At 46.4% G+C, this 11,242-nt stretch overlaps 1 long non-coding RNA gene across 1 annotated transcript; it reads right to left on the reverse strand.

Annotated features, from left to right (window-relative positions):
- Positions 1–540: 540 nt before the first annotated feature.
- LOC147114760 (uncharacterized) lies at positions 541–8,128 on the reverse strand. Its single transcript, XR_015078986.1, has 2 exons — positions 6,530–8,128; positions 541–923 (listed from the first exon to the last, which is right to left on the reverse strand). It is a non-coding gene; the product is annotated as an uncharacterized LOC147114760 (long non-coding RNA).
- Between the last annotated feature and the right edge of the window lie 3,114 nt (positions 8,129–11,242).

Raw genomic sequence — 11,242 nt, forward strand, 5'->3', positions numbered from 1 at the left:
CCCCCCCCGCGGCATTGCCGGCTGCTTTCCGCGAGCCCGGCACTTCTCCGTGGTGCCGGGCTCATTTGCCGGCACAATCCAGCGGCAATCTCGCTGTTGCAGGCACCTCCCCCTTAAGAGAAGGAGGAGGCCTGCAGTACCGCAGCCTGCCGCTCCGCAGCGGGTGGCGCAGCGGGGCCTACAGCGCAGAAATTCAGTTTCAGCGCCCCAAGCGGGGGCGGGCACACCCTGGAATAGTGCCCGGTTCCGACTTGGGGCGCAAAAGCCGAATATCTGACGGGCGCACCTGGCTCCGCGCGCAACGCTAACTTTTGGGCGTTAGCCTGCTGGCGGGCCTTAACTGAATTTCTAGGCCAATCTGTTTTTGTTATGTTGATTGAGGGATAAATATTGGCCAGGACACCGGGGATTACTCCCCTGCTCTTCTTCAAAATAGTGCCATGGGATCTCTTACGTCCACCTGAGAGAGCAGACGGGGCCTCGGTTTAACGTCTCATTCAAAAGACGACACCTCCAACAAAGCTGCACTCAATACAATAATACAATACAATACAAATCGCTTTATTGGCATGATAAGGTACATCTTATGTTGCCAAAGCATCAAAATACATTTATGGTTGAACACATAAACGCGGTTCCATTCATACTCCTTCAGTATGGCACTGGAGTGTCAGCGTAGACTTTTGTGCTGAAGTCTCTGGAGTGGGACTTCAACTCAGAACCTTCTGACTCAGAGGCGAGAGTGCTACCAACTGAGCCACAGCTAACGTCTCATCATTCAAAGCAAGCTTCATCCGTTTTTGGCCAGGCCATCTCGTGATGGTTCAGCTGTCCAACTGGTGGACGGAATAGATAGTGACAAAGCCATCATATAGATATCCACTCTTCTAGCTGAAGGAGGGACTGCGTGGGGAAAAAATTAACTGAGGGAGAAAATAAAATAACATGTACTTAAATATTAGCATTGTTGTATTTAACTTAAATCTAAATGCACTCTTAAAATATGTAAATGAATATGATATATCAAGAGATAGTTAACATAAAAACATTTTGATGGTCCAAGTGCGAGCAATAATCCTTGACAATTAAGAGTACTATCTCTATTTCATTTGCCTACTATTGGTTTTAGTGTGGAATTACATAGGATATACAGCACAGAAACAGGTCATTCGGCCCAACCAGTCCATGCCAGCGTTTATGCTCCACTCGAGTCTCCTCTCGTCTTTCCTCATCTAACTCTATCAGCATAACCCTCTATTCCCTTCTCCCTCATATGCATATCTAGCCTCCCCTTAAATGCATCTATACTATTCACTTGAACCACTCCCTGTGGTAGCGAGTTCCACATTCTCACCACTCTCTGGGTAAAGAAGTTTCTTCTGAATTCCCTAATTGATTTCATGATGACTGTCTTATATTGATGGCCTCTAGTTATGATCTTCCCCACAAGTGGAAACTCTCTCTCTCTATCTACTCTATCAAAACCTTTCATAATTTGAAAGACCTCTATTAGGTCAGCCCTCAGCCTTCTCTTTTCAAGAGAAAAGATGCCCAGCCGGTTCACCCTGTCCTGATAGTTATAACCTCACATTTCTGGTATCATCCTTGTAATTCTTTTTTGCACCCTCTCCAGTGTCTCTATATCCTTTTTATAATATGGCGACCAGAATTGTATGCAGTACTCCAAGTGTGGTTTAACCAAGGTTTGATACAAGTTTAGCATAACCGCTCTACTTTTCAATTCTATCCCTCTAGAAATAAACCCTAGTGTTTGGTTTGTCATTTTATGGCCTTATTAACCTGCGTCGCTACTTTTAATCATTTGTGCATTTGTACTCTGAGATCCCTTTGCTCTTCTACCCCATTTACATTCTTATTTTCCAAGTAAGATTTGCGGCATGTGTCGGGCAAGGATAATCTCGTGGCGGATTGCCTTTCCCGGGTTCCAGTCCAGGCAGTCCACCTGGGCATCGATTTCGTCGGACTGGCAGAGGATCAACTGGCAGACCCAGAGGTACAAGCGTTTAGGACCACGCCTTCCATTTGGCAGGTTGCAGACGTGCCGTTTCAAGCGGCAGGAACCACGCTCTTGTGCGACACATCCATGGGAGTGCCCCGGCCCATTGTGCCGGTCGAATGGCGCAAGAAAGTATTCCAGGCAATCCACGGGTTATCTCACCCGGGGATGCGGGCTTCTCAATGGCTAATGTCCCGCAAATTTGTTTGGAAAGGCATGCATTTGGACGTCCGGGACTGGACAAACAATTGCGTCGATTGTCAAAAATCCAAAGTCCACCGTCACGTCAAGGCTCCGGTGGCCAACTTCCCGGTGCCTGAGCGCCGTTTCGACCAAGTTCACGTGGATTTAGTAGGTCCCCTTCCCGGGTCACGTGGATTCACACACCTCCTGACGGTGGTAGACCGGACCACCAGGTGGCCAGAGGCGATTCCCTTGGCTGCTACCACCGCAGCAGACGTCGCCAGGGCGTTTCTTTCGTCGTGGGTGGCTCGGTTCGGGGTGCCATCGGACATCTCCTCGGACCACGGTCCGCAATTCACATCAGAGCTGTGGAACGCAGTGGCACAAGGCCTGGGTACCAAGCTGCACCGTACCACCGCGTACCATCCGCAGGCGAATGGTCTGTGCGAAAGGTTCCATCGGTCTCTCAAAGCGTCCCTCCGTGCCAGCTTGAGGGGACCCAACTGGGTAGACAGGCTCCCATGGGTGATGCTGGGCCTCCGGACAGCCCCAAAGGAGGATCTTCAGTCTTCATCGGCTGAGCTGGTTTATGGCCAGACACTCAGAGTGCCAGGTGACTTTCTCCCTCCACACACCGAACCATGGTCTGCAGCTCAACAGCTCCTGCTACATCAGGAGGCGGCTAGGAATTTCCTACCCATCACGTCTCGACAGAGCTCATGAGTTCGGACTATGTCTTTATTAGACAGGACGGTCACAGAGACCCGCTCAAGCCGCCGTATACCGGACCTTTTCGTGTCATCTCATCAGGGGAAAAGTTTTTCACAGTCGAAGTCGGTGGAAAGTCCGATACCATCTCTATCGACCGGCTCAAACCAGCCCACCTAGATCGGAGTGAGCCTGTCGTGGCTGCCCAACCGCCTCGCCGCGGCCGACCGCCGTTGGCCGCCAGACCAGCTGTGCACCAGCCCACCGTCGAACAGCCCGATTCGGCCTCAGATGCACCTGCACCTCTGACTACCGTTTCTGCCTCGCCCGAGACGCTGCTTCTGCTGCAATCCGGCACTGGTTCGTCTACTAACGCCCCGTTTCCGCTGCCTGAGTTTCATCGCCGTTCGGCCAGGATCATTAAACCTCCTACTCGGTTGACAATGTCCGTTAAAGTGGATTCTGGGGGGCGCCTGTGGCAGAGCCACCAAGGGTCTCAGAACAATTAGTAATAATCCCTTTAACTACAGTGTAGTGCAGCCGCAGACTTCACCTTTAAACTGCCTGTTAACTGTACTGTATTGTGTTTTCCTGCACTCCACATGATGACGTCATGACGGCGATCACGTAACCACCAGTGGTGCGAAGAACGCGATGACGTCATGACGTCAGCTTCCAGAATCTTCCAGTAGTCGTCGAGTGCCCAGCAAGCTGATTAGACCTGTGTACCGTTTCTCCTGTAGTTTCCCTGTTAACTTCGTTGTTCATTAAAACCTGTTGATTTGATTCATCGAGTCGAATACCTTATTCAGATAGGAACCTCCGTTCCTACAACCTCCTTGTTTTTCGTAACAAAATGTAATGCCACACATTTATCTGTGTTGAAATTCATTTACCAATTATATGCTCATTCTGCAATTTTATTAAGGTCTTCTTGTAATTTATTGCAGTCCTCCTCAGCATTGATACACGCCCCCCCCCCACCCCAACCAGACCCTGACTTAGAATAAAGCACCTTGATCTGATTGAGACGTTTAGCTGTCTCTATAGTCAATTCTCTGTCCTGGGTGCCAACATGCCAAAAAAACCTTCTGCAATGATTACAACTATAGTCATAGTTCAGTGAAGAATATGATGGAAATAATTGTAAACAGGAAGCAGAAGGTTATTGTCTAAGAATAGAGCATAACCATGTATCATACCTTGACACTGATCCATAGACTGCCTGCTTGCATTCTTTCACAGTGAGTGAAGTTATGAAGTAGTCATATCGAAAAACAAATAAAAACCATTTGCACTGTTTAGAAGTGTAACCAATGACTCATCAGGTCAAAATGAAAAACTCTCATGTTTAACAGAAACTTTTCTATTAAACAATTAGTTGCAACAAATTGAAATATATGATCCCTTTCCAAGCTTAAAGATTAACATTGAGCAAGAGTTATGAGCTATCCAATCAAAATTCTCAGATCTTCTTGCACTGATGCTGTGGGCAAATTAACACTTGAGGCAAAGGAAATGAGTGAGCATTCAACCTGTCAAACCAGAAACAATAACAGACAGAAAATCAACAACCAGGGCAGATCTGGCTCTGGCTGGTAACTATTTTAACTTGTGCACAAACCTAGACACTGCACTCACACCAGGAAGGGGGCGTAAATGAGAAATATTTCCCCTGGCCACTATACATTTTCAACATTGTAAAGTTAACAATGGCGAAGGGTGAGTGGGGGTTTATACTAGACATCGACAACAATTCTTCAAGCACTCTCCTCTTGGGAGAGTACCACTGATACATTTTGAGTGGACTCTACCTCGATTAGCAACACTTCTATTTACAGCAATCTCATATCACCCACCTCTGATTCAAATCCTTTCATTTCTAACACACAGCTTCCTGAGGATCTTCTCTAAATTGTGCATTTCTATTGAAAATGTAGACTATTTTTGTCACAAATGGGCAATTAATTCCAATAAGTCCACAAAAAGCAGTTACCGCCCCATTGGTCGACTCTCAATCATCAGCAAAGTGATGGATGGTGTCATCGACAGTGCTATCAAGTGGCACACACTCACCAATAACCTGCTCACCGATGCTCAGTTTGGGTTCCGCCAGGACAACTCAGCTCCAGACCTTATTACAGCCTTGGTCCAAACATGGATAAAAGAGCTGAATTCCAGAGGTGAAGTGAAAGTGACTGCCCTTGACATCAAGGCAGCATTTGACCGAGTGTGGCATCAAGGAGCCCTAGTAAAATTGAAGTGATTGGGAATCAGCAGGAAAACTCTCCACTGGCTGGAGTCATACCTAGTGCAAAGGAAGATGGTTGTGGTTGTTGGAGGTCAATCATCTCAGCCCCAGGACATCGTTGCAGGAGTACCTCAGGGCAATGTCCTAGGCACAACCATCTTCAGCTGCTTCATCAATGACCTTCCCTCCATCATAAGGTCAGAAGTGGGGATGTTCGCTGATGATTGCACAGTGGTCAGTTCCATTCACAACTCCTCATATTATGAAGCAGTCTGTACCTGCATGCAGCAAGACCTGGACGACCTTCAGGCTTGGGCTGATAACATTCGCGTCACACAAGTGCCAGGCAATGACTATCTCCAACAAGCGAAAGTCTAACCATCGCTCCTTCACATTCAACAGGATTACCATCACCGAATCTCCCACCATCAAAATCTTGGGGGGTCACTATTGACCAGAAACTTAACTGGACCAGCTACATAAATACTGAGCTACAAGAGCAGGTCAGAGGCTGGGTATTCTGCAGCAAGTGTCTTACCTCCTGACTCCCCAAAGCCTTTCCACCACCTACAAGGCACAAGTCAGGAGTGTGATGGAATACTCTCCACTTGCCTAGATGAGTGCAGCTCCAACAACATTCAAGAAGCTTGACAACATCCAAGACAAAGCAGCCCGCTTGATTGGCACCCCAACCAGCACCTTAAACATTCACTCCCTCCACCACCGGCATATCGTGGCTGCAGCGTGTGCCATCTACAAGATGCACTGCAGCAACTCGCCAAGGCTTCTTCAACAGCACCTCCCAAACCCATGACCTGTACCACGTAGAAGGACAAGGGCAGCAGGCGCATGGGAACACCATCACTTTCAAGTTCCCCTCCACATTATCCTGACTTGGAAATATATCACCATTCCTTCATCATGGGTGAAAATCCTGGAACTCTCTCCCTAACGGCACTATGGGAGTACCATCACCACATGGACTGCAGCAGTTCAAGAAGGCAGATTACCCCCACCTTCTCAAGGGCAATTAGGGATGGGCAATAAAGTCTGGCTTTGCCAGTGGTGCCCATATCCCAGGAATGAATAAAAAAAATTAATTAGCATTCTCACTTATAGGTGCCACAAAGTTGGTCGGTGTGATTAATGAAAATGTTGCACAGTTCAGTAAGGGGGCCCTTCAGTAGATTAGGTTAGGGGGGCCGAGTAGAAGAAGTTTTGATCTGTATCTGATCTATATTGTATGTGACGACTTGATGCTGACACTGCATCCAAAAAGTGTTCCATTCACAGTATGCATGAGTGTAAATGCTTTCATTTCTCTCAGGGTCAGATTAGCAATTTCATAGAATCAAGGGGGAGAAATTCACCTGGTTTGCACCTCCCGTTAGCGCCTGCGGAGGGCAGTAATGAGGCGCTAAGGGATTACCAACCGGGCGAGGCGAATTCACCGACGTCCGCGAACTTCCCTGGTGGATTTGCGCTGGTGCTAAGACTTACTCCTCGCTCTCTTGGGCTTGAAGATCATGACGTCATCCGGTGCGCAGCGTCCCGTGAGCACCCCGGAAGTGATATTCGGTCCCACCCCTGCATCATCGCCGTGCTTCAACAACAGCAGCTGCAGGAGGCGTTGTCGCCTCCGCTGGCCGCTTGGGGAGCACTATTTAAAAGCAGTGGTGATTAGGTAGGGCAAAATTTATTTATGTCCCCATTTGGTGCCTCCTGCTTTCTTTTGCCCCCCCGAGTGCTCAGCCCTGCACTCTCTTAGAGTGCTTGGGGCTGCAATGCGCGTTGCACAGGTGCCGTCGCCCAACAGACACAGCCTGAAGATTCATTAAACGCAGCATTGACTCTTCCCTTTAAGGGAGGGAAGGAGCCTGTAAAGACGGCATTGCTGCCCCGAACATTGCTCAGTGCTCTGCCGATACCGCCCCTCTCACTCCCTTTAGTGCTCTAAGGGAAGTGGTAACGCTTGATTTAGCTCTCCACTTCCCTCTGAGGAATTTCTGGACAGTTTTATCCAGAATACAGAGGAAAGCACAGGTTCAGGAAGGGGAGGGTATGACTGCTAGGGAGATGGGTAGCGGGGACTTAGGAGAGGTTGAGAAGGAAGTCTCGCAGACACTTGTCCTGTCCAAAAGGTATGATGTACTTGGTACTTGTGAGGACAAGGAGAAAGACTGCAGGGAGGACAGCCACAATGCAGACCAAGGCACCATGGCTCAGAAGGCTGTCCAAAGAGGGGAAGAGCAGAATAGAAATGTGGTAGTGATAGGGGATTCTATAATTATGGGGATAGATAGCATCTTCTGCAGCCAAGAACAAGAATCCCGAAGGTCGTGTTGCCTACCCAGTGCCAGGGTAAGGAATATCTCGAGGCAGCTGGAGAAGAATTTGGAAAGGGAGGGGTTAAATCCAGTTGTTGTAATCCATGTCAGAACAAATGACATAGGTAGGAACAGGGAGGCGGTCCTGCTGAAGGAGTATCAGGAGTTGGGGCTAAATTAAAAAACAGGACCTCGAGGGTAATAATCTCTGGATTATTGCCCAAGCCACGTGCAAATTGGCATAGAAGCAGACAGATCAGGAGAATTAACACGTGGCTAAAGGGTTGATGTGGGAAAGAGGGGTTCTTTTTCATGGGACACTGGCACCAGTACTGGGACAGGAAGGAGCCGTACCGATGGAACTGGCTCCACCTGAACCGGGATGGGATCCATGTTCTAGCAGAAAGGGTACATAGGGAGGTGGCAAATGCTTTAAACTAGTAAGATGGGGGGAGCGATCTACAAGAAATGAATCCAGCCTAAATATAAACAAAATAGGAAAGGAGAGCATGGAAAGAGTAACATAGAAACATAGAAGATAGGAGCAGGAGTAGGCCATTCGGCCCCTCGAGCCTGCTCCGCCATTAAATGCGATCATGGCTGATCATCCAAATTCAGTACCCGGTCCCTGCTTTCTCCCCATACCCCTTGATCCCTTTAGCTTTAAGAAATATATCCAACTCCTTCTTGAATATATTTAATGTATTGGCCTCTACTGCCCTCTGTGGTAGAGAATTCCACAGGTTCACCACTCTCTGGGTGAAGATATTCCTCCTCATTTCTGTCCTAAATGGCCTACCTCTTATCCTTAGACTATGACCCCTGGTTCTGGACTCCCCGACCATCGGGAACATCCTTCCTGCATCTAGTCTGTCCAGTCCTGTCAGAATTTTATAAGTTTCAATGAGATCCCCTCTCATTCTTCTAAACTCCAGCGAGTACAAGCCCAATCGACCCAATCTCTCCTCATACATCATTCCTGCCATCCCAGGTATCAGCCTGGTGAATCGTTGCTGAACTCCTTCCATGGCAAGAACATCCTTCCTCAGATAAGGCGACCAAAACTGCACACAATACTCAAGGTGTGGTCTCAGCAAGGCCCTGTACAACTGCAGCAAGACAGCCTTGTTCCTGTACTCGAACCCTCTCACTACGAAGGCCAACATGCCATTTGTCTTCTTAACCGCCTGCTGCACCTGCATGCTTACCTTCAGCGACTGGGTACAAGGACACCCAGGTCTCATTGCGCTTCCCCTTCTCCCAATCTATTGCCATTCAGATAATAATCTGCCTTCCTGTTTTTCCCACCAAAGTGGATAACCTCAAATTTATCCACGTTATGTTGCATCTGCCATGCTTTTGCCCAATCACCCAACCTGTCCAAATCATCCTGGAGTTTCTTGGCATCCTCCTCACAGCACACACGCCCACCCAGCTTTGTGTCATCTGCAAATTTGGAGATATTACATCTAGTTCCCTTGTCTAGATCATTCATATATATTGTGAATAGCTGGGGTCCAAGGACCCATCCCTGCGGTACCCCACTAGTCACTGCCTGCCACTCGCAAAACGACCCGTTTATTCCAACTCTTTGCTTTCTGTCTGCCAACCAGTTCTCTATCCAAGTCAATACCTTGCCCCCAATCCCATGTGCCTTAACTTTACACGCTAATCTCTTATGCGGGACCTTATCGAAAGCCTTCTGAAAGTCCAAATACACCACATCCACTGGTTCTCCCTTATCTATTTTACCAGTTACATCCTCAAAAAATTCCAGTAGATTAGTCAAGCACGATTTACCTTTTGTAAATCCATGTTGACTTTGTCCGATCCTGACACTGCTTTCCAAGTGCTCTGCTATTACATCTTTTATAATGGACTCTAGCATTTTCCCCACTACCGATGTCAGGCTTACTGGTCTGTAATTCCCCATTTTCTCTCTACCACCTTTTTTGAATAGTGGGGTAACATTAGCTACCCTCCAATCCATGGGTATTGTTGCAGATTCCATCGAATGCTAGAAGATGATCAGCAATGCATCTACTATTTCTAGGGCCACTTCCTTAAGTACCCTAGGATGTAGATTATCAGGCCCTGGGGATTTATCGGCCTTCAATCTCGTCAATTTCCCTAACACCATTTCCCAGCAAATACTGATTTCTTTCAGTTCCTCCCTTTCATCAGACCCTAAGAGTAAAGTAAGGGAGGACATTGACGGCCAGGGAATAAAAAGAGTTATATAGAGTGTAAAAATATGGTTAAAAATAAAGTGAAAGGAACTGCTATTAAAAATGAGCTAAACTGTCTGTTCAGCAATGCATATAGTGTCTGTAACAAAACGGGGGAGCTGGAGGCAATCATGCGTTGCGAGGAACCAGACATAGTAGGGATTACTGAGACATGGCTACAGAAAAATCAGGACTGGGAATTAAACATTGCAGGGTATAACATATTTAGAAAAGATAGAAATGGAAAAAGGGAGGTGGAGTAGCTGTACTTGGTGGGATAGTATAATGGCAATAGAAAAAAGTGACGCAGCTATCAGCAAGACAGAAATAGAATCCATGTGGATAGAGATAAAAGATAATAAAGGATCAATCACACTAATAGGGGTAGTCTACAGGCCACCTAATAGTGGAAGAGAGGTGGAGGAAGAAATATGCAAGCAAATTAGGGAAATGAGTAAAAACCATAGAATAATAATCATGGGGGATTTCACTACCCTGATATTAATTGGACAGAAGAGGTAGGTATAGGGAATGGAGTTCCTACAATGTGTACAGGGCTCCTTTCTAACCCAATATGTAAAAAGCCCAACAAGGGAGGATTTGTTATTGGATCTAGTAATGGGGAACGAACCAGAGCAGATAAGAAAAGTAAAAGTAGGAGAACATCTAGGCAACAGTGACCATAATATAATACGCTTTAAAATAATAATTGAGAAGGACATAATTATGATAAAGGCCAGGTTAATAGATTGGAATAAAGCTGATTTTGAGGGGCTGAGAAAAGAACTTGGGAAAATAAAATGGACAGCAATATTGGCAAACAATGATGTAGAACAGCAATGGGAAACATTTAAAACTGTGTTCAACAGAGCTCAGGAAAAATATATTCCGCTAAAAAACAAGAACAAGCTAAACACTAATGGATGATTAAAGCCATAACGGAAAAATTGAGGGTAAGGAAAGAGGCATAGATTAAGTACATGGACAGCAGGGGAGAGCATGATAAGGGAAAATATGAAGAGATTAGGAGAGAAGTCAAAAAAACAATTAGGGAGGCAAAGAGGAACTATGAAACTAAATTATCAAGGAACATAAAACAAAATAGTAAAATATTTTACAGGCACATTAATAAAAAAAGGAAGGTTGGGATGGGAATAGGGCCATGAAAGGATGGACAGGATAATATCACAGACAGTGATAGAGAGATGGCAGAAATATTAAATCATTACTTTGCTTCAGTATTTACCAGGGAGATAGACCAGGTGGACATGATGCTGGATCATGAAATTAGTAATGAAATAACTGCATCTATATATATAAAACGGTATGTCTCTCTGTCTGTCTTTCTGTCTCTCTGTCCGCCTATACAATCAAAAGTTATAGAGCGTACCTACACGTGCGTTACATCAAAAGAAAGCTTACGATTCCAGAACGGTAGTAAGCATATTTACGTTTCGGTGAGACAAAAATTGTGCCCGCGGTATCCAAAAAACGTTCAAAATTTCGCTCATTATCTGCTCATTAGCAT

The sequence above is a fragment of the Somniosus microcephalus genome, chromosome 7 (assembly GCF_052327205.1).
Source record: "Somniosus microcephalus isolate GS21.2 chromosome 7, FLI_Smic_1.0, whole genome shotgun sequence".
Classification (NCBI taxonomy): domain Eukaryota; kingdom Metazoa; phylum Chordata; class Chondrichthyes; order Squaliformes; family Somniosidae; genus Somniosus; species Somniosus microcephalus.